This window comes from Mauremys mutica, chromosome 2, assembly GCF_020497125.1.
Source record: "Mauremys mutica isolate MM-2020 ecotype Southern chromosome 2, ASM2049712v1, whole genome shotgun sequence".
NCBI lineage: Eukaryota > Metazoa > Chordata > Testudines > Geoemydidae > Mauremys > Mauremys mutica.
The window spans coordinates 87,780,717-87,807,747 of NC_059073.1; the positions used below are offsets into that span (position 1 = coordinate 87,780,717).

A 27,031-nucleotide genomic window follows, 5' to 3' on the forward strand; every position below is an offset into this window, starting at 1 on the left:
AATAAATATACTTGTGTTATTACCTGTAATGTTTTTGTATTCTGACTTATGTCAAGTCTTTAAATCACTACATCAATGACAGGAGGACTGGACGCTGATATCAACTAGTCTAAAGCAGCGTTTCCCAAACTTGGGACGCTGCTTGTGTAGGGAAAGCTCCTGGCGGGCCGGGCCGGTTTGTTTACCTGCCGTGTCCGCAGGTTCAGCCGATCGTGGCTCCCAGTGGCCACAGTTCGCTGCTCCAGGCCAATGGGAGCTGCGGGAAGCAGTGGCCAGTATGTCTCTCGGCCCGTGCCACTTCCAGCAGCTCCCAGTGGCCTGGAGCAGCGAACCACGACCAGTGGGAGCCGCGATCAGCCGGACCTGCGGACGGGGCAGGTAAACAAACCGGCCTGGCCCACCAGGGGCTTTCCCTGCACAAGCAGCGTCCCAAGTTTGGGAAACACTGGTCTAAAGGAACAAACAATAAGTTAACTTAAACCAGACATTTATTTAATGACTGCTGCTCTTGACCTGGCTCAGTAACATGTGGCATTGCTGAGTGTGTCATTAGATGAAGCAATAAATTGGAAGGAGAATTTCTGATGTATTATTGTACGGGGAGACTTTGGCAAACCAGTAAAGTGCCTGAAACCACTATGGCTTATTGTTAAAGACAGCCTAGTCAGCAAGCTGTTAAAAGCAAGTCTTAGCTTGACCAAGGCAGGAGGGGAGGAGGATTTAGGGTGCCACCGAAAGGGCGGCTTGACCCCGCGTCCTTCCTGATAAGAATTGGGTTAAATTTGCTGATACATGCGTTTTCAAAGAGTAGGATATGCCCCAGGAATGTCTATTGAGGTCTCAAGGCTGCAAGTTCTGGAAAGACCCACACCTGGTTAATCAATAATCAGAAAGAACCTCTTGCTTGAAACTGCTTACTTAACAAGGTTTCTTTAATTACTAATGTATAAATAAGGGGAAAAAGCTTGAGACAGGTGGGACTCATTTTGGGACTGGCCTCTCCCTCTGGATGCATCTTGTGTTCCCCAGTGGCAGATGGGCTGCCGTTGTATCACTCGAAAGCCACACTCAACTTTGGTAATTATCAAGGGTTTGGGGTCTTTTACTAACTTGTTGCGGATGTGTGTAAGTGCTTGAGACTAAGTAAAGTTTAGCTTTAAGTGAAAGCACTCTTGTGTTGTCCTATTTGTGCCAGCCATCTATCAGTCGGACGGCTGTGTCTCCCCTGATTTATTTCCTGACACCTCCTCGCACAGAATAAAGTTACCAAGAGCTTTGGGTTGAAAGAACCCTGGGTAACATTATGACCACTATAAACAAATTATATCTATGTCTCTTTCTGTAAGGGATCAGGGTGTAGGCAGCCTGGCTTTGAAATCACAGCTGGGCTGAGGTCTGCCCACCAGAGACAATAGTCACTGGGCAGGAGTTGGAGGTAGGGTTGACAACTGTCTAATCGCACAAACCCAAACACCCTTGCCCCGCCCCTTGCTCAGAGGCCACGCTCACTCCATCCCCTCCTCCCTTGCTTGCTCTCCTCTCTCACTTTCACCAGGCTGGGGCAGGTGGTTGGGGTGCAGGAGAGGGTGCAGGCTCTGGGAGGGAGTTTGGGAGCGGGGAGGGTATAGAGTGCAGGCTCTGGGAGGGAGTTTGGGTGTGGGAGGGGGTGAGGGCTTTGGGAGGGAGTTTGAGCGTGGGGTGTGGGCTCTGGGCTGGGGTTGGGGTGCGGAGTGCAGGCTCTGGGAGGGAGTTTGGGTGTGGGGTGCAGGCTCTGGGCTGGGGCAGGGGTGTTGAGTGCGGCAGGAGTTGAAGGGTGCGGGCTCAGGCCAGGCATCACTTACCTTAGGCGGCTCCTGAAAGAGACCGGCACATCCCTCTGTTAGTGGCTCAAAGGCGGGAGGTCAAGGGGGTCTCTGCACTCTGTCCCTGCAGCTCCCATTGGCTGCAGTTCCCAGCCAATGGGAGCTGCAGAGTTGGCACTTGGGGTGGGGGCAGTGTACGGAGACCCTGTTTCCCCCAGGGGCCACAGGGATGTGCTGGATGGTTCCGGAAACAGCAGGGAGCCTGCCTTAGCCCTGCTGTGCCGCCGGACTTTCAGCAGCCTCCGCAAGATAGAGCCTGATTCTGGGAGATTGCCAGCAAAACTGAGAGGGTTGGCAACCCTAGGAAGCTCAAGAGTCTGGTTCCGTAAGCAAGAATCAGGATCAGAGTCAGACTGGGTTGGAGACTAGAAAGCAGGAGATCAAGCAAAGTCTGGCTTGGGAGCGAGGCTGAAGTCTGTGTGGCTGCCCAGACAACTTCCTAGAGCAACCCCTTAGGATAAAAAGGGTGCTTGGCAGAGTGTCACAGGGTACTGTCACCTGGGCCTCTTGGGTGGTACTTCCTGCAGCGCCTACTCCTTGTAGGTTTCCTGGCAGTGCCTCTGCATGGTCTCCCAATGGCATAGTGGGAATATCAGCTGTCCCTGAGTCCTTACATTTTCTTTCTGTGTATTTATTTTGTAAATACGAAAACATCACAGAGTAGAATGTACAGTATTAAAAAGCTTTGAAATTTGACTTCCTTTGATAAGATGTTTAAGGGCCTGATCTAAAACCCAGTGAAGTCAATGGAAAGACTCCCACTAACTTAAATGAACACTTAGCTATTATAGCAAGTATAGGTAGCGTCCCATTGTATAAAGATTACAAAACAGTTTCCCTAAAAAGGTCATTCTCAAGTTTGTTTATAAATGATATTTTCACACTCTCATAATGCTGAAATCTTCATTCTGGAGCTCAAATGTATCAAGTTTGGCCTCTGCCCAAAGGTTTTTAAATGTAAGCAAAACGCAGTAATATATTTCCCCCTTTCTATAGTCTGGTGCATTTGGACAAAAAAGGACTATTCCCCTCCTGGGTGATATGTATATGCATATCAGAGAGCAGGATTTGGACCACTATCTAAAAACAGTTTTTAAAATTGTACTAACAGCCAAAATGGAGATTAATTTCCCATGCAGTCAAAATAACCATGCACTGACTAGTATTATTACAGTAAAGAGACTATGGGCCATCCATGACATAACTCCAGTGACTTCAATGGAAACATCAGAGATAATTTTGGTATAAGATCTCTATTTTAAGCCCCTTCTAATGACTAGTTAGAACAATTGGCAGAATTAGGACAATTATCTGACTTTCCTTAGAAGTTATTCATTGAAGATTTCTCTCTTAAATATTTAGTGACAGGCTAGTTTTCAGAACTAACTAAACTCCACAATGTATGATTTTCTCAGTGTCTGTCTCGACAAATCATCCAGGCTAGCAAGACTACTCTGCTGTCCAGTAAGCTTATTGATAGCTCTAATATGAAATATTCAACAGGACTTGAAATAAACAACCGTTTCACAGTCTCTTACTGAATCCTACTGTATTTTGAGCTGCCAAAGGGATGAATAACTAAAACCTAGCTCTGTATTATTGAACTAGAATGTGCTAGACTTTTTTTTTTAAAGGGTAGAAATGATCATATGATCATACCATGAATATATTTGGCACAATCTTTAGTCTCAGATGATCATCTCAGCCTTTAAAAAAATCTCACTGTGAATTTGCCTATTCATTTTTGAATAATACAAAATTCAACAACACTTGAACATAAACAGATATGAAGATTGATTAGGCACCAAAAATGGGATGAAATATGTTACAGAATGCCAAGTATTATTATTACTACCTATATCAACAGGAAAATTATAGCTTTTTAATACCATTTATTATTAATCCTCTTTCTAGATGCCTGGCTGGAGCGTCTTACTCCCATGCTCAGGGACACACTGATCAATAGATTTGGGTTTAGGAAGGAATTTTCCTCCAGGTCAGATTGGCTGGTATATTGGTGGTTTTCCCCCTTCCTCTGTCATGGTTAGACTGCTAAAATCATCTGGGCGTATCTCACCTAATCAATTCCCTGCCATTGTAGGGGCTCTGAGCGCTGTGGGGTACCTGGGTCTCTCCTGTTCTCTCCCTGTGGCACAGTTTAGTTTCCTGAGGATTAAAATACTTTAGTCTAATTAAAATGTTTGGGGTTAATACAGGGGTATCTGGATGAAAAATAATGAACTGGGAGATACAGGAGGTTGGACTAGATGATCTAATGGTCCTTTCTGGATTTAAACACTATTAAATTATGAATTATTCTGTATTATTATTAAATATTTACATACTGCTGAAAGAGTAGTAGGCACTTTACAGACAGACATGAAGAACTCCCCCCCACTCCACCCCAAAAGATGCCCATTGAGAAGACAGTGTTTACCAATTGTAAAGACACCGCAGTACACAGTATCTGAGGTACTGCTGCTATATCCCTTTGCTAAGAACAGGAAATAGCTGTGGTACCTCAGACATGGCAGTGTGCTAAATATTAAAATTTGCCAACAATTAAGGGGGAGATTTTCAAAAGTTCCCAATGTATTTTCGAAAGCACATTAAATGGTGATTAATGTTTTCCACATAGGGTAAGATTTTTCAAAGCAGTGCAGTCACACATATCCCATTATCTGTAATGGAAAGATGGGTAGCTAAGTCCCCCTGCACTGATTTGAAAATCTCAACTGTATGTTTTTTGTTGGTCATAATTGGTATAAATTATAAAGCCAGAGGATCATAAAACAACAACAAATAGATGTTTTGGGCTATTATTTTTTAAATTGGGAACATTAAATCTGTGTTTCAAGTTTTCTAGTTGAGCCCTGGATACCCCAAATGCTACCAACACTCATGCACTAATTAGGAAAAGGCATTCCATCCTGAGTTGCATTGATGCCCATGCAAAAGCAAGGCTAGGGGATTGGTAGCTATGTGGAATTATTTGCCACTGAATGACTGTAAAGAGGCACACAATTGCTGAAAAGAGACTCTAGAATTAAAGCTGAAGCAGTAGCCAGAGAAAGGCTTACTTCTTTCTTTGTGACCTGAGGAAGGATTTCTTCCCTCCAGAGATCTTCAGCATGTAGCTCTGCTCCTTGGTGCTGTGAACATGATTTGCCCTTAAAAATATATCCCAGGGTATCTACGACAGCATTATAAATTTTAGTAATACCCAAGGAGGAAGAGAGGAAACAAAGTATACTAAGGAATCCTGTAAAGGGATGGGGAGTCAAATACTAATAGCAACATGACCAGTAGTATTGGCTGTCTCTGCAATATAATAGTGAACCTGGAAGTGTGTTAAACCATGCTAGAAAAACTTTTCCTACTATCAAAATAGCACTATTGACCCACTGTTTCATGTACAGGTCAATTACATCTCAAGGGACATGGGCTATATTTCTTAACTTCTTGGAGTTCAGCTCCCTGTGCAGCACGAAAAAACAGAATGTGCACAACTTCCCAGAACATCACGTGATATAAGAAATGAAGGAAAACAGCAATATCTTAGTGACGCCTACAGGAACAGTAGCAATTGCCAATTTGTCACCAGGCCTCTGCAATCCCAGAGCACACATGAGCATACGGATATCTTAGGCTTTATGCCATCAACCTACAGTGGGGAAGCATAGTTCATGCAAATACAGTCCGGATCTGTCTCCATTATGAATGGCTTATTAGACTCAAGTAAGAAGGGCCTTGCACTGTGGTAAGCTCTAGTAAAAACTGCTGTCCTCCACTACAGATTGCTATCTAGTGCATCAGAGTGTTTCTTCAGTGCTTCCCTGTGAGAAGTGCTATACATGTGACATATGATTGCACATCTGAGATTATGAAATGATGTGTGAAACAGGAAATCCTTGCCTTCTGTAGAATGAATAATACTGACAGTGCTGCACAGACCCTGCGTAGAGCCAACACTGCAGAGGGTTTTATTTTTATCACAATTAATGCCGGCTGTGATGTAGTAATATGTGTACACAGTGCTTTCAATTATCTGTATAGGCAGTTGGAATACTCCTTAGTATAGAATAGACATTACCAGAACCCTTAACAGGAAGCTGCATATGCACATCTTGGAAGGGAAAAATAAACATTGTGGAATTGTTACCAGCACACTTCAAAGTTCAATTTCCTTGGCAAAATATTAATCCCAGGTCTGTATAAGAACCATGAAGGGGGATGGCACAGTGGATAAATGACCTAGTCATTCACCTCTCAAGAAATAAATCCCGACTTGTTCTTCAATGACATTATCCACATCACAAAATGACCATTTGGTACAGTTTCCTACCTATATTTGTTTAGGGGAAGATTGTTTCTAAAGGAAAAAATTAATATAGCAAAATTCCCTTCTTATGCATCTTTGTCTGACCCATAATATTTTTGGGATTTCTAGGACGGGTTGCTAGCTGACAACCCGTTTGATATTTCGGTGGTAATAATGCAGTTATGATATTAATGAAATATCTTGGTCCGTTACAAATAAGAAGTAGAAAAATATAAAATGGTACAAGTTCAATTAATTACTCATCGTTAGCATATAGCCATATAGTCCTCAAGATGCCCCAATCCTGCAAACACTTACACATGAAAAGCTTTTACACACACAAGTAGTCTCATAACAGCTAATGGAACTACTCACAATAGAATAGTAATGCATATGCTTAAGTGTTTGTAGTTTTGGGGCCAAAATGTTCATAATACCCTTGCAACTGAATATGAAAATGTTTGAGAATACACTTTTAGCTTCTGTATTCCAATTTTCAGCATTTTAATTCAGTTTCCTTTGCACTGACTGACATACAGTGCGCAAGGAGGATTTGATCAAGAACTCTTTAAACATTAATAATCAGCTGGAGGTGTCTTGAAGAAGAGAATCTTGCCAGTTACAACATAGATGCATTACTTATTTTCCTGAGTGATGCTTAAGTGAGCAGCACTGTAACTGTAACAGTGAAAACATTATGAGCCAAATATGTTCTCTCTTATCTTAAATTAGGTACCTTTTCAATAAATATAAAGAAATGCTCTTCAGAGAGTATTACTCTTCATCTCCGATCATCTATGGTACGTCTATCTTTAATAAAGGAGCACTGCTCACCCTCTGTCTTCTCTTCATCGGTTCCACTAAAAATAGTCAGTTTCTCCTATTCTCATATCTGACTTATCTAAGTGATTTTATATACGTTTCATATATTCCTTTGAAACCAGAAATGTATTGTGTTAGGTTAAAGTGGAAAACCATTCATTGCTTTTCAATAGGCCAACACTTAAAGACTTGCCACGTTTTCATTAAAAGAATATTTACAGAGATTCACCTACAATTATTAAATGGATCTACCGCACCGTAGATTAACGCATTTACTAGGGTTTAAATTTAACTAAAAACTAAACATGAATAATTTCACACAATTCACTCAACGCTGTTAAGTAAAATAAAACATACATCAGGAAACATTCCTTTTATTATCTATAGACCAAGTAAATAGATATGTGAGGCCAAAATTTCAAATATGGGAACCCAAACTGTGCTTGCAAAATTTGCACATGCACCATTGCTTGTAAAACCCCATTAGTAATGGGTTGCACAGACAGGTGCAAATATGCCTATTACCCATTCTGTGTGCATAGAAATCTTTAAGCATAAATTTAGCAATATATAAATGCAATTTTTATGGGTACAAACCAGTTTTGAAAATCTGGTTCACGTATTCCAAGTCTGTTATGCCAATATGGTTATATTATATAAACAAAAGAGTGGTCAGGATGGTCATGTTTATTTGGTAAATATTGTAATGCGTTTATTATAACCTTTTACATGTTCATAACATTCTGAAAAATTCTTCTTATTGACAGTTCACATCTACTTTGAGGATCTTATTCTCATCTACACTAAGGGCTTGGCTACACTTGAGAGTTACAGCGCTGGTGGTGGCTTTCCAGTGCTGTAACTTACCGTATTTTTCCATGTATAAGACTATACTTTTTCCTAAAATCCTTAGACTAAAAATTGAGGGTAGTCTTATACACGGAAGTAAGCCCCCTGTTCCCTGCCCTCTGACCCCCCAACCCCTATCCACCCCCCCCACCCCCGAACTCCCCTGCCCTCTCTCCAACACCCCCTCCCTGCCCCCTTACCGCGCTGCCTGCACGTGGCTGGCGGCGCTAAAGTCCAGCCGCCGCGGCTGGAGCTGGGAGCGCGGGGCCGGGGCAGGGGCAGGAGTCACGCGGCCGGAGCCACGGGGCCAGTCAGTGTCCGGAGCCGGGCATGCAGGTAGGTGGGGTCGCAGCCGCTTCAGTGCCCGGACCGCACTACCGGAGCCGGGCAGCTGGGGACGCGGGGAGCCGGGCGGCTGGGGACGCGGGGCTGGGGACGCGGGGCTGGGGAGCTGGGCGGCTGGGGATGCGGGGAGCCGGGCGGCCAGGGACGCAGGGCTGGGGACGCGGAGAGCCAGGCGGCCGGGGACGCGGGGAGCCGGGCGGCTGGGGAGCCGGGCGGCTAGGGACGCGGGAGCCGGGTGGCTGGGGACGCGGGGAGCCGGGCGGCTGGGGATGCGGGGCGCCGGGCGGCTGGGGAGCCGGGCGGCTAGGGACGCGGGGAGCCGGGTGGCTGGGGACGCGGGGAGCCGGGCGGCTGGGTAACCGGGCGGCCGGGGACGCGGGGAGGCGGGGGGCGGGGGATGCGGGGAGCCGGGCGGCCGGGGACGCGGGGAACCGGGTGGCTGGGGATGCGGGGCTGGGGAGCCGGGGAGCCGGGCGGCCGGGGAGGCGGGGAGCCGGGCGGCCGGGGAGCGGGCGGCTGGGGACACGGGGGGTCGGGGACGCGGGGAGCCGGCGGCTGGGGACGCAGGGCTGGGCGGCCGGTGAGCGGGCGGCTGGGGACGCGGGGAGCTGGGCGGCTGGGGCCGGGGGGCTGGGGAGCCGGGGGGTCGGGGACGTGGGGAGCCGGGCGGCCGGGGACGCGGGGCCAGGGCAGGAGTCGCGCGGCCGGGGACGCGGGGCCAGGGCAGGAGTCGCGGGGCCAGGGCAGGAGTCGCGGGGCCGGGGACGCGGGGCCAGGGCAGGAGCCGCGTGGCCGGGGAGGGATGCGGCAGGAGCCGGGCAGGGCCGCCGCCGGAGACCAGCCGGGGCGCATGGCCCTCCTCGGCCCCTCTACCCCTACCTCGGCGTTCTCTTCCTGTGCCTGAGCGGCAAAGTCGGGGGGGACAGCTGAAGCGCGGCTGGAGCGGCAAAGAAAACAAAACAAAACAAAAAAAACACCTGAATTTGGGGTTAGAAAACTTGGAGGCATCTTATACGTGGGGGCGTCTTATACACGGAAGAATACGGGTACTCCCCGTCCACACTGGCAAGGCACATACAGCACTGTATCTCCCTGGCTACAGCGCTGCATGTACTCCACATTGACGAGAGGAATAAAGAGAACAGCGCTGCTGTTGCAGCACTGGGGTGCCAGTGTAAACAGTGATTAATCTTACTACGCTGTAACTGACCTCTGGAACCTTCCCATAATGCTTTTAAGTAAAGATAACACTCTTTGTTTTGTTGTGATGCTTCTCTTTGTTTTGTTGTGAACTCGGGGCTCCCGGACCTGCTTATCTAAAAAACAAACAGCTCCTGTTTGCAGTGAATGAGCAGAGGCAGGGGGATCCCTTTGGAATGTCCACAGCTAGTGTTTGCTTGAGGAGAGAAACAGCACGTTGGGCGGGACGGGGGGGGGGTCCATTTCGGAGAAGCTGCTTATCTGGTCTGTGAGGAAAAAAACAAAGAAGGCTATTTGCATTTAGTGAATGAGAGAGGGATGGGGGAAGGGGTTGGAACTTGCAAGGCAGGGAGCTGACACAGTGTCAGCTCCAAAAATCCACTCTCTCTGTCTCCCCCACGCTCCCTGTCACACTCCACCCCACCCATCTCTTTTGAAAAGCACATTGCAGCCACTTGAATGCTGGGATAGCTGCCCATAATGTACCACTCCCAACACCGCTGCAAATGCGGCCACCCTGCAGCGCTGGTGGCTGTCAGTTGGCCACACTGCAGCGCTTTCCCTACACAGCTATACGAAGACAGCTTTAACTCCCAACGCTGTACAGCTGCAAGTGTAGCCAAACCCTAAGGCACTTTTATATTGCTCTGGCAGTATAAATGGGCCTTAGAGAGTACACAAATTACACCTTCCCACCTCTTTAAGGTTTCTTCACATTGTCAAAGTGGTGCAAAGAGGCCTTTAATGTAAATTGTTCCATCCTAGCCAAACCTTATTGAATTAAATTAAACTTTACTTAACTGAATCTAGCATCTTTGGAGTTCATTGTATTACAAATACAAATGTTTACGTATTATTGGGAGATTGTATGGAACTTCTTTAGCAGGAAAAATAGTAATACAATCTTTGGAAGGGATAAGGAAGTCCCAAGATCTTTTTGAAACAATATGTGCGAAGTGAATTTCCTTAGGAAATAATTTGAGCTGAAGGGAATGCAAATTCTCCCCTCTGAAGCCAACCTTTTGAAGATATGCCCTGGGGAGAAAGACCCATTGTGTACTAACTACCTGCTTCTGGAAACTCCAGATCAAAGACTTCTCATCTGTATAAAGGGTGGACTAAACTTTTTCATGAGTGTGCTTGTTCTGAGCTGAAGTTGTGATGAACTGGTAACCACAAGGACTCACCAGGCAGGGTTGTTCCTGCCAGAATCCATGTTAGGGTTGAGGTGAATTCTAGCAAGCTTATTAGCATAAGTGAAGGTTCTTTTATTGTTTTTAGTATGTTTTCTCTGTGATGCTTTTACCTTAAGAATAAAATTGTGGTAGCATATCTGTAGCAATCACTCTTCTCAGTCTCTGAAGAGAAAGCAAGCAGGTCTGCTTAGGCAGGGAGTGGTACAGCCTGGAAATACCCATCAGAAGGGAGAGAGATGCAGGCCTCCACTCAAGAGAGGCAACAGCGAGGGAGCTGGGTATGGCTACACTTGCGAGTTGCAGCGCTGGTGGAGGCTTTCCAGCGCTGCAATTAGTAAGTGGCCACACCTGCAGGGCACTTCCAGCGCTGCAACTCCCTGGCTGCAGTGCTGGCCGTACACCTCACTCAGCATGGGGAATAAGGATTGCAGCGCTGGTGCTGCAGCGCTAGTCATCAAGTGTGGCCACACACCAGCGCTGTTATTGGCCTCCAGGGTATAAGGGTGTATCCCAGAATGCTTTTAACTAAATTACTCCCTTTGTTTTGTTATGCAGCCTCTCTTTGTTTTGTTGTGAACCTCCGGAGCTCCGTTGCTACTGGAGCTGCTCTACCGGAGCTGCTTATCAGCTCCTGTTTGCTGTGATCAATCTGTGAACAATCAAATGAGATCCTCCTCCCTGTGTGATTCACAGGGGTTGAGTGTTTGTGTTTTGCTTGACCAGCAGCGAGAAAAGGAGTCATTCACAGGGGTTGAGTGTTTGCTTTGCTTGAGAGAAACGGGGGGAGGGGGCAGAGGGGGGAAAGAGAGTATGTTGGATGCAGGCTGTTTGCAGTTAACAGTAAGGGGGTGGGAAAATTTTCTGATTTTGCACAGTGTCAGTTCCAAAAATCCACTCTCTCCCCCCCCCCCCGGTCCCTGTCACACTGCCCCACACCCCCCTCTTTTGAAAAGCACGTTGCTGCCACTTGAATGCTGGGATAGCTGCCCATAATTCATCACTCCCAACAGCGCTGCAAATGCTGCAAATGTGGCCACACTGCAGCGCTGGTAGCTGTGAGTGTGGCCACACACCAGCGCTGGCCCTGCACAGCTGGACGACCAGCGCTGCAACTACCAGCGCTGCAGATTTGTAAGTGTAGCCATACCCTAAGAGTGGTTTGCCCATGCTGGATCACTAAGGGGAAATACAGGTACAGTTCCCCTTAACTGTGATATAAATGAGAATTGGGTCCTGAATGTTTAATATTGGTTTAGTCATCATGTCGTCTCAGAGTTGTGTTGTAACATACTCTAATTTCCCAGGGTAGACAACCCCATACTGCGAAGACTGTTTCCCCAAATGGAAGCATCTCCTATACCCATTTCCTTTCTTAATATTTTTAACAAATCTTATTAAAATAGTTGCATTTTGTACGTCATCCAATATTATTTCAATTGATTTTAATTCTGTTAAATATTGTACCTAATATATCTAAACATTAAATTGATATTGGTTGAATAATGCAAAACATTTTCTGTGAATATTTGGCTATAATTTTTAAATAAATTCTCTGGGTTACGGTTTCTATACCTTTTGTGTTGGCTTTCTTTGACCATATGAGCAATCAAATTTTACTGGTAAGCTTACTGAAAGCAAATTTTAAAATTGCATGTGTAAGTATTCATAGAAACTGAATTTTAAATTGGCATACACAGTTATTTGTGTAGGAAGTACTTTTCCCTTCTCATCCAATCAGGAAACAAAACAATGTCAGGTGACAAATCTAGCCAATCACCACTAAGCACACAGTTCAAAAGTCCAATATTCAGTCATTCCATAGAATAAAATACTGATTTTTTTTCTGAATACACTCTAATAACAAAAGCAACCTGCTCAGGTTTATTCCATGAGAAGAAAAAAACAACTTCATCAAATACATTATTTTCTCAGTGATAAATTATATATCTTTGTTCAGGAATTTGGGAAATGCCGAGTTGCCTGACAGCATACAAGTTAAGGACTGTTTATAAGCCTAAGGACGGAATGGTGCTACACTATGCTACACTAAATCAGGAAAAAATGTAAATTCAGTCTAATTTTTCTATCAACTTCAGTGGGTTTTGGATTAGTCACTATGCTCAAATTTAAAGTTACTTCTAGTAGATGATTGACAGCTTGGCATTGTCTACACTGGGGATTTGCCCCAAATACAGCCCTTGATACAAATCTGTAGCACCAACAGGCAAAGCTGCTATTTGCACCAATTGAGTTTATCTGTACTTGAAACTGGGGTAAAGTCCATTAGTGCAATAGTAGCTTTGCCTCTCTATGCTGGGTATTTCACTGCTGCAGCTACAATAGTGGCTGGCAACTGATGGTTGTAGCTGGGGTATGACCCTCAGTCTGCAGGTCCGGCCGATCGTGGCTCCCACTGGCCGCAGTTCGCTGCTCCAGGCCGATGGGAGCTGCTGGAAGCAGCGCGGGCCGAGGGACGTGCTGGCCACCACTTCCAGCAGCTCCCATTGGACTGGAGCAGCAAACTGTGGCCAGTGGGAGCCACGATCGGCCGGACCTGCGGACACGGCAGATAAATGGTCCAGCCCGGCCCGGCCCGCCAGGGGCTTTCCCTAAACAAGCAGCGTCCCAAGTCTGGGAAACACTGCAGTAGAAGCATTTTACTTGTGTCCATTATTAGGAGTAAATCATCACCCACAGATAATAAAAATGGGAAAACTGAGGCATAGAGTGGTGATGTGACTTGCCCAACTTCACTCAGTAGCCAGTGGGTGAGATGGGATTAGAATCCCAGTCTCCTGAGTCCCAGTCCAGTGTTCTATCCACTAGGACACACTTCCTCCAGGTTATTAATACCCCAAAATGGTTTCTTGGATTATGGGCCTTTCCACTATTTGCTTACAGGCAGCTGGCACTCTGCATTTACCAAGAGAAGTATTTACTCAATCACATTAATAATTAGTCCCAAACTTCCCAGTTGTTCTTTTACCAGGCACAAGATGCATGGATCAAACCTGCAGGCAATCTAGCATAGTTTCCCAACACATTTAAGAAAAAAACAAAACAATATGAAACTGAATCACAGAATGGAAGTGCATGACTCTTTTTCTGACTTCTCTCCCATCACTTTCACTACCTCCTCCTGTTTATTTAGTTCACTATCTTCTTTCTTCAGATACTTGCTCCAGCGCCTTTCATCTCCAGAAATATCATCTGTTCCAGATATTTTGAAGCTTGCCAAATATGATGGAGATGAGAAACTAATGAAATCATTAGTCAACATTTTTTTTGTAACATCAGCTAAATAAAATGTTTCTGAGAAATAGAAAACTACTAATGGGTCTGTTCACAGGACAGCTGTGCTTAGGCTGAGATTCTCTGCTATTCATGGCCATTTTTGCAGCTGCATACTGCAGTCACAAATAAGTGTTTTGGGGTGCAATTTTGCATCCACCATTATCCGTACCTGCAAATGTGAAGGTCTGGTTTGAACTGGGCTGGTAATCTGGCCTCTAATTTCTTAAATTCAAATCTTGTTCATAATCCATAATCAAAGGAAGTTTGGATTCTTTGTAATTAATAATTATTATTTTTAGTTACATACTATAAGGACTCAACATCAAGCCCATAATGGAAGTATCTCTCATATACTACCCCTTCCTATGTTCTTTGCAATAGATCACTGATATTTTGCAAAGAATATGCACTAAAGCAGATGTCCACTACTGCAATACCGAGACTGATTGTACTGTGACCAGAATTGCTGTGCAATGTTTTCTTCCTTAATTTATAAGTACATAAGAACGGCCATACTAGGTCAGACCAAAGGTCCATCTAGATCAGTACCCTGTCTTCCAACAGTGGCCAATGCCAGATGCATCAAAGGGAATGAACAGAACAGGACAATTATCAAGAGATCCATCCTCTGTCATCCAGAACCAGCATCTGGCTGTCCAAGGCTTAGGGACACCCAGAGCATGGGTTTGCATCCCTGGCCATCTTGGCTAACAGCCACTGATGAACCTGTCCTCCATAAGTTTACCTAATTCTTTTCTGAACCCAGTTATAGTTTTGGCCTTCACAACCTCCCCTGGCAATGAGTTCTACAGGCTGTGTGTTGTGTGAAGAAATACTTCTTTTTGTTTGTTTTACATTGATGCATATTAATTTCATTGGGTGACCCCTTATTCACTTTCTCCACACCAGTCATGATTTACAGATCTCTACCATATCCCCCTTTAGCCTCTTTTCCAAGATGAAGAGTCCCAGTCTTTTTAATCTCTCCTCATATGGAAGCTGTTCCGTACCCAAATCATTTTTGTTTGACTTTCTCCGTACATTTCTAATATGTCTTTTTTGAGATAGGGTGACAAGACCTGCATGCAGTATTCAAAGTGTGAATTTTATAGATTTATATAATGGCATTATATTACCTCTTATTATCTATCCCTTTCCTAATGGATCCTAACATTGTTAGCTTTTCTGACTGCCTCTGCACATTGAGCAGATGTTTTCATACAACTAATCATAATATTCCAAGATCTCTTCCTTGACTGGTAACAGCTAATTTAGACCCCCATCATTTTGAATGTATAGTTGGGATTATGTTTTCCTACATGCATTACTTTGCAATCATCAACCATGAATTTCATCTGCTATTTTGTTGCATGGTCACCCAGTTTTGTGAGATCCTCTTGTGACTCTTTGCAGTCTGCTTTAGACTTAACTATCTTGAGTAACTCTGTGTTGTCTGCGAACTTTGCCACCTCACTGTTCACCCTTCTTCAATATGTTGAACAGCACTTGTCCCAATACAGATCTCTGTGGGGATCCTGCTATTTACTTCTCTCCACTGTGAAAACTGACTATTTATTCCTACCCTTTGTTTCCTATCTTTTAATCAGTTATTGACCCATGCGAGGACCTTCCCTGTTATCCCATGACTGCTTACTTTGCTTAAGAGCCTTTGGTGTGGGATATTGTCAAAGGCTTTCTGAAAGTCCAACTACACTATATCCATAGGATTACCCTTTCCATATGCTTGTTGACACCCTCAAAGAATTTTAATAGATTGGTGAGGCATGATTTCACTTTACAAAAGCCATGTTGATTCTTCTCCAACAAATCATGTTCATCTATGTGTCAGATCATTCTGATCTTTACTATAGTTTCAACCAATTTGCCTGGTACTGAAGTTAGGCCTACTGGCCTGTAATTCCTTGGATCACCTCTGGAGCCTTTTTTAAAAACTGGCATCACATTATCCATCCTCCAGTCATCTGGTACAGAGACTGATTTAAGTGCTAGGTTACATACCATAGTTAGTAGTTCTGCAATTTCATATTTGTTCTCTTTCAGAACTCTTGGGTGAATACCATCAGGTTTTGGTGACGTATTACTGTTTAATTTATTAATCTGTTCCAAAACATCTTTATTGACACCTGTAGCGGGGCAGTTACCCCGCTCTGATGGAGGAAGGCTGGGCTGATTGGGGAGGCAGCCACAGCTGGGGCCATGCCCCAATCAGGCCATACCTGGCCCTGTTATAAGGGTTCAGGGAAGAGCTGGGTGAGTCTCTCTAGCTGTGGAGTGAGAAGGACCTGGCTGCCTAGGAGCTCAGGGTACTGGGAGTAAAGCAGTGCTGGGGAAAGGCAAGAGGAGCTAGGGAGCTCCAGCCTGGCAAATCCCCAGGCTGCAGGCCTTGTTAAAGGCCAAAGCAGGTACTGGGGTTGCAGAGGTGCAGCCTGGGATTAGGCAGAGGCAGCTGGTCCGACCTCTGGCCAATGATGAGTGGATTACAAACTGCAGTCTGCCCCAGTGAGCGGGGGCTAGATGATGACTGGCAGTAGCTGCTGAAGCAAGGTGGGAATAGAGGATTGGGGGTTCCCCTGGGAGGGGAGACCTAAAATGTGGGGGTACTGTGGGGCAGAACCCCAAGGTAAAGGGCACCGGGGTCCAGGAGGGACACGAGGCCTGAGGCAGGTGAGGGTGCTCTGAGGCTGAAAAGCTAATTCCCAAGACGACCAGCAGGAGGTGCCGCACCGGTGAGTCTTCGACTTTGCTATACGTGGTGGAGACTGTGGGCACAGATGGTCACCCCTGATATAAGTGGCAGGGATAGGACTGGGACTATTGCCAAGTAGAAGAGGAGGGGACAATGGACCCAGCATATACAGAGATGTTCTTTGCTGAAGGCTCTTGTGCCATCCCTGGCTAAGATCCGGTGCCAGGGCCCCGACAGAAGGGGACTGATGGAACACAGGAGTGGCATGAGACCTTGCTCCGTGTGGTCTATGAGAACCAGGAGAGATAGTGGGTCTTGCAGGCACAGTTGGGGCAGCTGGCAGAGGAGCAGCGGGCCCTGGTGAAACTCCTGCAGAGGAATTTCCAGAGAGACTGCCGAGACTGGTGGGAAAAGCCCAGAGCCTGCGCCAGGAGGTCGGTGGAGGAGCATGGGGCTTGTTACGCCTGTGGGCGGCATGGGCATGTAAGGGTGGATTGTTTCTACTGGGATGGGGACAGGGAGCCTCACCCAGAATGGAGGAAGGGACAAGCCCAGAAGAGAGGCCACCTTGTGAGGGAAGTCAGGAGGCAACAAAGGTGTTGGGCCTGCGGGCAGTGGGGGCACCTATGGAGGGAGTGCCTGGCCTCAAGGAGCCTGACCCAGGGCAGCCCAGGGAGGGCTGTCCCTGAGAAGGACCAACAGAAGAAGCCATGGCCCAGGGCAGCAAAGGGGCAGGAAGCCTGCTGGGACTGCCATACACCGGGCCACCTTAGGGGGCACTGCACCCTCAAGGGAACTGAGGGGTGGCTGAAGGAGGTGCCTGGAGGTCCAGAAGGGGCAAAACTGGACAAGGTGGAAACCACAGGAATAATGGCTGACCAACCACTGGGCCACCCACGAGAGGTGGCGGCGGCAGCAGGAGGTCGGGACCCAGACCATCACCGAGCTGGTCACACATAAAGAAACTGAGACTGAGTAGGCCCAGCATGAGGCCAGGACCCAAGTGGTCAAGGAGCAGGCCAACAAATGGCCCCAGACCCTAAAATTGGAGGCAGGTGAGATACTGGCCAGCAGAGGGCGCCGTGCCGGTGAGTACACGCTCTGCTACAACACCTCAATCTGAGAGGGTTCCTTAGCTCTGTCACCTAAAAAGAATGGCTCAGGAGTGGGAATCTTCCTCACATCCTTTGCAGTGAAGACTGATGCAAATAATAATTAGTATTATTTTATCTCTGCTACGGCCTTGTCTTTCTTAAATGCTCCTTTAGCACCTCGATTGTCAAGTGGCCACACTGACTGTTTGGCAGGCTTCCTGCTTCTGATGTACTTAAAATAAATTTTGCTCTTAGTTTTTTGGGTCTTTTGCTAGTTACACTCCAAATTCTTTTTTGGCCTTCCTAATTATACACTTGACTTGCCAGAGTTTATGTTCCTTTCTATTTTCTTCAGTAAGATTTGACTTCCAATTTTTGTCTCTAATCGTCTTTTACTCTGTTGTTTAGCCATTGTGGCATTTTTTCTTGTCCTCTTACGGTTTTGTTTTTGTTTTTATTTGGGAGTATACATTTAGTTTGAGCCTCTATTATGGTGTTTTAAAATAGTTTCCATGCAGCTTGCAGGTATTTCTCCATTGTCACTGTTTCTTTTAACTTCCGTTTAACTACTGTCCTCATTTTTGTGAAGTTAAATGCTACTTTGGTGGTCTTCATTAGTATTTCCCCCATGTCAAGGGATATTAAATTTAATTGTATTATGATCACTCTTACCTAGCAGTTTAGCTTCATTCACCTCTTGGACTAGAACATGTGTTCTACTTAGGACTAAATCAAGAACTGCTTCTCCCCTTTTGGGTTCCAGGACTAGCTGCTCCAAGAAGTAATCATTAATGGTGTCTAGAAATTTCCTCTCTGCATCCCATCCTGAGGTGACAATTAGGCAGTCAATATGAGGATAGTTGAAATCCCCCATTATTATTGGGTTTTCTGTTTCTGTAGCCTCTTATCTCCCTGAGTATTTCACAATCACTGCCACCGTCCTGGGCAGGTGGTCAGTAGTATATTCCCATGGCTATATTCTTATTATTTAAGCATGGAATAGCAATCCATAGAGATTCTATGGTAAAGTCTGATTCATTTAAGATTTTTGCTATATTTGACTCTATGCTTTCTTTCACATATAGTGCCACTCCCCCACCAAACTTTCTTCCTTGTTACCCATCCTGAAAATCCACTCCTTCTACAACAATTACCCCCCATATGGGTCATCATCATTAAAAAAAACCAACCAAACAAGACCATCTGAATTAAAAACAAAAACAAAACCTTTTAACAGTTCTCAGGGTCTCCCAGCATAGATTGTCTGTCTTTCACATGTACACTTCTTGAGCCAGACACTCTAGTATCAAACATTGTACAAGTCAAATAGAAATAAAGTACATGCTTAGTCATTAGAAACAGATGTGTAATTCATAACGAACCATTTATATGAATAATTTCATCTTTTTTTGTTCTTCGATTGTCCACAGACAGATTATGATTGTCTTGAATCTATTCACAACATGGAAGTATGAGACAATTTTTCAGGAAGGTAGTTTTTTAGCTTTGCTGTTTGAAATCTGAGCTGCATTTCTTATTTTTGAGTAGGAAAAAAACTAAACCATCCTCATCATCATTCTTTTCTCTGATGAGGTGAATGTAATTCTTATCAGATTGCTAGCACAAATGCTCACAAAAAGCTAATGTGAATTTGCAGTGGGATCAAAGACAGGAGTAGAACCTAAAAAATGAGTTACTTTTTTTTAAAATTGACAAGATTTTGAGTGTCTATCTCTTCTATTTTGTTGTCAACAAGCTTTTGAAAGTGTACCGGTGGCCAGTGCTGCTTTTTGTATCATTTCCAACTTAGTTCTTTTTTCTTGAAGAGAAATGCTGATATTTGCTTTCCTCTGAAAAACACCACAATATGAAGAGTGAGATGATAGGGATAATTAGACTAAATGGTGGTGCAAATCACAATGGGAAAAATATATTTTTTGAAGACCACCTGTCTACTCATTTTTGGGCACCAAATGTTTTGTTTTCTTTTGTTCAGGGAAACAAATTCACATAAAATCCAAAACACAGATGGGAACCGATAGGAAGAAAAACAACATATGATTTGTTGGTTTTAAGTCATCTGAACTTGGAATGGAAGGAGATATAAACTCCTTTCTGTGTCCACTGCTCTCTCCTAGTGGTTGTCTCTGTATTGCAATCTGGGAGTTCTCTATTGGAGTGATAATTCTAACTTTGAATGTTTGGACACAAAACTTTCTTTATGATGCTTTCAGCCTTTACTCATGCAAATTTGTTCCATGCATTTCTCATTAGTTTATTGTAAACACTTTGAAAAAATGCTTGAATCCACTGTATTTATACAAGTTGGTTAAAATGGCTGTTGATTGTGCTCTTGACCTGAAGAAACTGCTTCCCCTCCCCCACGCACAGATTCAGTCCATAAATTAATGTTTGCATTGGTTCAAGAAAAGAGATCAGATTCTCCTTCTTAGCCACTCTATCTCAGGATGAGCCATTAAATCAGCTGAAACTCAAATCTAAGGAAATGTGAACTGGCGTGTTCTTTTGATCAGATACACACAAAAAACTAGTCACAAATAATCTAAAGAAAGAGTTGGCTAAAGAAATTATTTATTGAACAAAGAATATGTTTCAGAAATTCACAAACTGTCCTTGGAAAATTCACGAAGAAAGGTGAGATTTGTCTGATAGATTCTTAGCCTGGTCTACACTACGCGTTTAAAACGGTTTTAGGAGCGTAAAACCAATTTAACGCCACAACCGTCCACACTAGGAGGCACCATATATCGATTTTAATGGCTCTTTAAACCGGTTTCTGTACTCCTCCCTAACGAGAGGAGTAACGCTAGTATCGGTATTAAAATATCGGATTAGGGTTAGTGTGGACGCTGATCGACGGCATTGGCCTCTGGGAGCTATCCCACAGTGCACCAGTGACCGCTCTGGACAGCATTCTGAACTCGGATGCACTGGCCAGGTAGACAGGAAAAGCCCCGCGAACTTTTGAAATTCATTTCCTGCTTCCCCAGCGTGGAGATCTCATCTCATCAGCACAGGTGACCACGCACAGCTCATCAGCACAGTTAACAATGCAGTCTCCTGAGAATCGTAAAAGAGCCCCAGCATGGACTGCACGGGAGGTACTGGATCTGATCGCTATCTGGGGAGAGGATTCAGTGCTAACAGAACTGCGTTCCAAAAGACGAAATGAAAAAGTATTTGAAAGAATTTCTAAGGCTATGACGGATAAAGGCCACAGCCGGGACTCAGTGCAGTGCAGAGTGAAAGTTAAGGAGCTCAGACAAGGCTACCAGAAAACCAAAGAAGCAAACGGAAGGTCCGGGGCAGGTCGAAAAACATGCCGCTTCTATGCTGAGCTGCATGCAATTTTAGGGGGCTGCGCCACAAGTACCCCACCCCTGATGGTGGATTCCGAGGTGGGGGTTGTAATCTCTGCCATGGCTGAGGATTATGCAGACGGGGAAGATGAAGATGAAGAAGAGGAGGAAGACATAGCAGAGAGCACACAGCACTCCGTGAGCCCCAGCAGCCAGGAGCTTTTTATCACCCTGACGGAATTACCGTCCTCCCAGCCCTCACAAGCCACTATCCCAGACAATGACGCCATGGAAGGGAGCTCTGGTGAGTGTACCTTTGCAAATAGCAAACATTGTTTTTTAAGCAAGCCTTTTTTAATGATTGATTTGCCCTGAGGACTTGGGATGCATTCGCAGACAGTATAGTTACTTAGAAAAGTTTGTTAACATGTCCGGAGATTGAGAGGAAATCCTCCAGGGACATCTCGATGAAGCGCTCCTGTAGGTACTCCAGAAGCCTTTGCAGAAGGTTTCTGGGCAAGGCAGCCTTGTTCCGCCCACCGTGGTAGGACACTTTACCACGCCATGCATGTAACAAGTAATCAGGTATCATTGCGTGGCAAAGCATAGCAGCGTATGGTCCCGGTGACTGCTGGCATTCAAGAAGCATCCGTTCTTTATCTTGTTCTGTTATCCTCAGCAAAGTGATATCGTTCAGGATAACCTGGTTAAAAATCAGGAATTTAAGTAAGGGGGGTGGCCATTTTTCTACTGGGTTCGTGGACTGCATCAGGTTAAAAAAAAAACTTTCCTGCACGTAGCGAAGCGGGGGGAGGGGAGGAGTGAAATGCCGATGATCTTTTCTGTGTTTGGTCACCGGCGATCTTCCCCAAGGTACCAGACACGCAGTGGATAGGGGGGGGGGAAAGGTTGTTGATTAGCAGGGAGCTAGCGTGGTATTAGCCATGCGTTGGGGGGGAGGGGTACATCACTACAGAAGCAGAAAGACAGTGGCTTACCATGGCCGCATGCAAGCTGAATTCTGATGCCTGGACCTGTGTCTGTGAGATCTGTAACTCCAGAGCTGCAGGCACTCACTATTAAGATTAAAAATGCGACCTTGTAGGGAAATCACATGTGCTAGGTGAATACTTCTTTTCACTGTGAAAGAGTATAATCATTGTTCTGTAAAATGTATCTTTCTAAATATTTATCTCCCTCATGCAGCTGCAAATTTTTCAACCATCCCTCCTCCATCCCAAAGGCTAGCACAGATAAGGCGGAGGAAAAAGAAGACGCGAGATGAGATGTTCTCGGATATTATGGAAGTTACACGCAATGAAAGAGCTCATCTGAATGAGTGGAAGGACGTGGTTTCAAATTACAGGAAAGAGGCCAGTGAACGTGAGGACAGGAGGGATGAACGTGAGGACAGGAGGGACAACCGAGATGAGAGGTGGCGGCAGGAAGACCGGCAGGAAAATCAGCGGTGGCGGCAGGAAGATCAGCGGTGGCGGGATGCAACTCTGGGGCTGCTGCGTGATCAAACTGACATGCTCCGGCGTCTTGTGGAGCTTCAGGAAAGGCAGCATGATCACAGAGTGCCACTGCAGCCCCTGTATAACCACCCTCAACCCTCACCTTGTTCCACATCCTCCTCACCCAGACGTGTAAGAACGCGTGGGGGGAGGCTCCGTGCACCCGCCCACTCCACCCCTGTGGACAGCCCAACCAGAAGGCTGTCGTTACTGTGAATTTTTTTTTTAATGGCCTTCTCCATCTTTCCTATCCTCCTCCCAAACCACACCCTTACTTCTCTCCCTCTTTTTATAAGGAATCAATAAAGAATTCATGCTTTTTAAATGAGAGTGACTTTATTTGCATAAGTAAGCTGTACTCGAAGGGGGTGGGGGAGTTGCTTACAGGGACTGAGTCAATCAAGGGGGTTGGGTGTTCATCAACAAACACAGCAGTCACACTGTACCCTGGCCATTGATGAAGCTCGTTTTCAAAGCTTCTCTGATGCGCACCGCTTCCTGGTGTGCTCTTCTAATCTCCCTGGTGTCTGGCTGCGCGTAATCAGCGGCCAGGTGATTTGCCTCAGCCTCCCACCCCGCCATAAAGGTCTCCCCCTTACTCTCACAGAGATTGTGGAGAATACAGCAAGCAGTAATAACATAGGGGACATTGGTTTGGCTGAGGTCTGAGCGAGTGAGTAATGTCCGCCAGCGCGCCTTTAAACGGCCAAATGCACATTCCACCACCATTCTGCACTTGCTCAGCCTGTAATTGAACAGATCCTGACCACTGTCCAGGCTGCCTGTGTATGGCTTCATGAGCCATGGCATCAAGGGGTAGGCTGGGTCCCCCAGGATAACGACAGGCATTTCAACATCCCCAACTGTTATTTTCTGGTCTGGGAAGTAATTCCCTTGCTGCAGCCGTTTAAACAGAGTAGTGCTTCTGAAGACGCGAGCGTCATGAACCCTCCCTGGCCATCCCACGTGGATGTTTGTGAAACGTCCCTTGTGATCTACCAGTGCTTGCAGCACCATTGAAAAGTACCCCTTGCGGTTTACGTACTGGGTGCCCTGGCGCTGCGGTGCCAAGATAGGGATATGGGTTCCATCTATCGCCCCCCCACAGTTAGGGAATCCCATTGCAGCAAAGCCATCCACTATGGCCTGCACGTTTCCCAGAGTCACAACCTTTCGTAGCAGCAGCTTAGTGATTGCTTTGGCTACTTGCATCACAGCAGCCCCCACAGTAGATTTTCCAACTCCAAATTGATTCCCGACTGACCGGTAGCTGTCTGGCATTGCAAGCTTCCACAGGGCTATCGCCACTCGCTTCTCTACTGTGAGGGCTGCTCTCATCTTGGTATTACGGCGTTTCAGGGCAGGGGCAAGCAAGTCACAAAGTTCCATGAAAGTGCCCTTACGCATGCGAAAGTTTCGCAGCCACTGGGAATCGTCCCACACCTGCAACACAATGTGGTCCCACCAGTCAGTGCTTGTTTCCCGGGCCCAAAATCGGCGTTCAATGGATAGAATCTGCCCCATTACCATCAGGATCTCCAAAGCGCAGGGGCCCGCCGTTTGAGAGAATTCTGTGTCTACGTCCTCATCACTGTCATCGCCGCGCTGCCGTATCCGCCTCCTCCTCGCCTCGGATTGAAGGTCCTGGTTCACCATAGACTGCACTAGAGTGCGCGAGGTGTTTAAAACATTCACGATTGCGGTATGGAGCTGAGCAGGGTCCATGCTTGCTGTGCTATGGCGTCTGCACAGTTCACCAAGCAAAAAAAGGCGCGAAACGGTTGTCTGCTGCTCAGGGAGGGAGGGGTGAGGCTGTACCCAGAACCACCCGCGACAATGATTTTTGCCCCATCAGGCACTGGGATCTCAACCCGGAAATGCCAAGGGGCGGGGGAGGCTGCGGGAACTATGGGATAGCTACGGGATAGCTACCCACAGTGCAACGCTCCAGAAATCGACGCTAGCCTCGGACCATGGATGCACACCACCGATTTAATGTGTTTAGTGTGGCCGCGCGCAATCGATTTTATAAAATCTGTTTTACAAAACCGGTTTATGCAAATTCGGAATAGTCCCGTAGTGTAGACGTACCCTTTGGTATGGATTAGCCACCCCGCTGTACTCGTGAGGGTCTGAAGCTGGATTTTTGATTAGGGGAGCTCTTGGTGGTGACTTGGTGGCAGTACAGGTGGTTTATTGGCTAACTGCACCAATTGGTATAAGTCCCTAAAATACATTAATCTAAATTTCCTTTTTAAATTGGGAGGCTAAAACAAGGAATCTGAATGGCCAGTGAGTTTTCTAGGCTAGTTATCAGATTAAATTCTTTTTCCTAAAAGCAGAACTATATTTTGAGAAATCAAATTATACATGAATATATGCACATTTTTGGACCTGATCATTCCCCTGAGATGCATAGATGGGACCACCCATATGTGAATCTCATTCTTTGCTCATGGAGGAGGGTTAGCTATTTACATGCCACTAAACACTCTTCAGTCAGGGATCTGTGGTTAGAGAGGGGGGCAGGCTGGGGCACCAGAGGAAGTATGGGCAAGTCCAGAAGGGAATTTTCCATCCAGTGCTGTGCAGAATACACAAACACACAATCCAGCAGCCTACGGCTGTTAGCTTTCACATTTTTGCACTGTATACTCCCCACCTGACTTCCTGGACAGGCACAGTAGCTGGTAGAGAAAGCCCTGGCTGAGTGCCAGAGAAAGGACAGTTGACCACAGAGCTGGTGTAAATGGTCCTCAGAAAGGGATTCATAGTTTCTTAGAGCAGAACTCCTCGGTTGTTCTAAAGAGACATAATACCTTTCCACCGCACACACAAACAATTGGGAGGCACTCATGGAGTTTTCCTCTCACAGGATCCCTTCCAGCAAAGTTTTTCACTCAGGAGTGTTTGGGCCCCTTACAGGCTTGTGACTCATAACATACAGGCCCTCCAAAAGGTCCTTTTGCTTAATGGATTTTTAGGCAGTTAGATCACTCAGGAGACTGAATGGCCATAATGGTATAATTGGGAATGTAAAATAATTTAGAATATGATAACTAATGAAGCCTCAGAGTCCTGAAGGTATCAAACTATATCCACACAGGTTAGGACTCAGCCAGATTGCAATTAGCTGTCTAATAGCAATAAATCAGTAAAAGGGCAGAAAACGAGTACTGTTTTCTGTTGTTTAAATTCACTGTAACTTAATATTGTAGCATTATAGAGTAGGATTCTCATTTAGGCTAAGGTCCCTTTATACCCCTCTGGCAGTATATCCATTTTAAGACTCCCTACACATTGTCAGACCAGTATAGTGCCTTAGTATAAATGAGAATCAAGCCTTATAGACTTTAGAACTGCACATATTGTTGCTGGAGCGGTTAGGCAATATTCAGGGCCTTGCTGGTTTGTTTCTATTAGGAAGAGACACTGATGATAGAGTCAGATATTTCTTTGGTGCAATCCTGTTTATTTACAAACAACGTACCCGGAATCAACAGCAGGCAGTTTGCTTGCTTGCAGTTTCCATGCCTGCCTCTCCAGCCATCACTCTTACCAAAAGAAACTCTCTCTTGGCTTCTTCCCAGGGCTAAACTCACACTATCTGCTCACTTTCACTTTTGACACACACAGCTCTATCAGTCAATGCTGCAGCCCCATTTCTTCCCATCAGTCCCATGGAAACCCCTCTTATTGTCCCTGAGAGAGTTCTTGCTCATGCCTTCTCATGTGACTCTGTGCCTTGGGCAGTGGCTTCTCTATTGTTTCAGTTACCTTGCTCCATAAATAAGCTCAAATGCTTCTTTGATTTGGCCTCAATGAAAGGTGGCTAGCATGCTTTTCAGTTTCAGGGATGTATGTGAGGGATCAAAGACATGTATGTGCCTATAGATCAAAGACATGTTTATTAGTAGCCACCAACATTCCCCCTGAACAATATTAAAATTCAACTACACCAAGAATTGTGCACTGTACGGCTGTAGATCCCAAAACCTTTAACTCCTGTGCTCTTAATCTGCCTGTAGGGTTTGAATTTGAGTTTCAGCAGAAAATTATATTTATGCAAGTCACACTCTGAAACCTACCTTTCACTGTCTTCAGTGTGTGTCCATATTAATCTTCAGCTTTCAGCTAAAGCCCTGATCCTGGCATCACTGAGCCCCTGCAACTCCCACACTGATGTGATTGGGAGCAGTGAGCACCTTTACCCCCAACAACTTCAGTTTGCCAAGTAGTGGGCCTCAGCACCTCCCAGGATTGGATCTGCAAGGCAGGGAAATAAAGCTTTTCATTGTATAAATACTGATTGGTGTGAGAATGTTATTTATGTTAAGAATGAAAAATTATTAGTACATTTGTATCAATTTCAAAGTCTATGGGCAGGGCTGGCCTTACCACGAGGCGAACTGAGGTGGCTGCCTCAGGTGCCAGACTGTGAGGGGGTGCCACTAGGACCCAGAGTGTAGAAAATTGTCTCTGCTGCTGGTGCATATGTATTCTC

General features: G+C 45.7%; 1 protein-coding gene across 2 annotated transcripts in view; it reads right to left on the minus strand.

Moving 5' to 3' along the window:
- DLGAP1 (DLG associated protein 1) overlaps positions 1 to 26,648 on the minus strand; it is a 271,090-nt gene extending 244,442 nt beyond the window's left edge. The window contains exon 1 of one of the 2 annotated variants that reach the window (XM_045007859.1): positions 26,616 to 26,648. The gene's annotated coding sequence lies outside the window, so the exon portion shown is untranslated. Of the gene's footprint in view, positions 1 to 1,841; positions 1,869 to 26,615 lie in introns of those variants that run through there. The other variant, XM_045007860.1, reaches the window with a different exon arrangement.
- Between the last annotated feature and the right edge of the window lie 383 nt (positions 26,649 to 27,031).